Raw genomic sequence first — 923 nt, 5'->3', positions numbered from 1 at the left:
CCTGCGTGTGTGTGTGTGTGTTAGAGAGAGAGTGAGTGTGTGTGTGCGTTCAGAGAATTGTCCAGGCGAGCAGGTACAGTCATGTAAGGAAAGACTTCCAACTGTGTGTGTGTGTGTGTGTGTGTGTGTGTGTGTGTGTGTGTGTGTGTGTGTGTGTGTGTGTGTGTGTGTGTGTGTGTGGACCCTCTCTTTTTTTTTTTTTTTTTTTGCCCTCATTGCGAGATTCTGGATTTCTGCCCTAATATGGCCACTTATAGCTCCATCCACAGTGGGCAGATTTAGGTTTCCACTCAGAGAGGGGAAAAAAAAACGCATATCTGGGTTTGTTGTATGTGACATTTAAGAAAAGCTGTACGTGAGCAGAGAAGAGCTGCAGCTTGTTTCTGCAGTTTAATAGCTAAATTCTACCCAATTGTATACGCACTGCTTAAAAAATTGAAGGGAACGCTTCATTCTCGCCTTGTTTTGTTCTCAATGCATATCATAATGTATATACACTACCAGTCAAAAAGTTTGGACACATTTAATGTTTTTTCTTTATTTTCTTGACAATTTACATTGTAGATTGGACACCAAGAAATGCAAAACAACCACAGAGAGATACAAAATAACCACAAAGACATGTAAAACGAATACCCAAAACACATCACACAGACACACACAAAATGACCACAAAGAGACATAAATCAACCACAAAGACGCAAAACAACCACAGAGAGACACACCACACACTCCCTGCTGTACTTGTTTTTTCTAATTTGCTCCAAGATGATGCCCTTGAACACCGTCTGTGTCTGATTTTATAGTCGATCTGTGATGTGCGATTATTGCCCAGGTGCAGATGGATATTTTGTTGGGTTTTTTTGTTCTTCATGTTGGTTTATATGTTCTTTGGCTTTTGACTTCATCAGGCATTTGTACTA

The sequence above is a fragment of the Amphiprion ocellaris genome, chromosome 19 (assembly GCF_022539595.1).
Source record: "Amphiprion ocellaris isolate individual 3 ecotype Okinawa chromosome 19, ASM2253959v1, whole genome shotgun sequence".
NCBI classification, from domain to species: Eukaryota; Metazoa; Chordata; class Actinopteri; family Pomacentridae; genus Amphiprion; species Amphiprion ocellaris.
The sequence above is the reverse complement of the archived record's forward strand: the minus strand, read 5'-3'. Positions refer to the sequence as shown.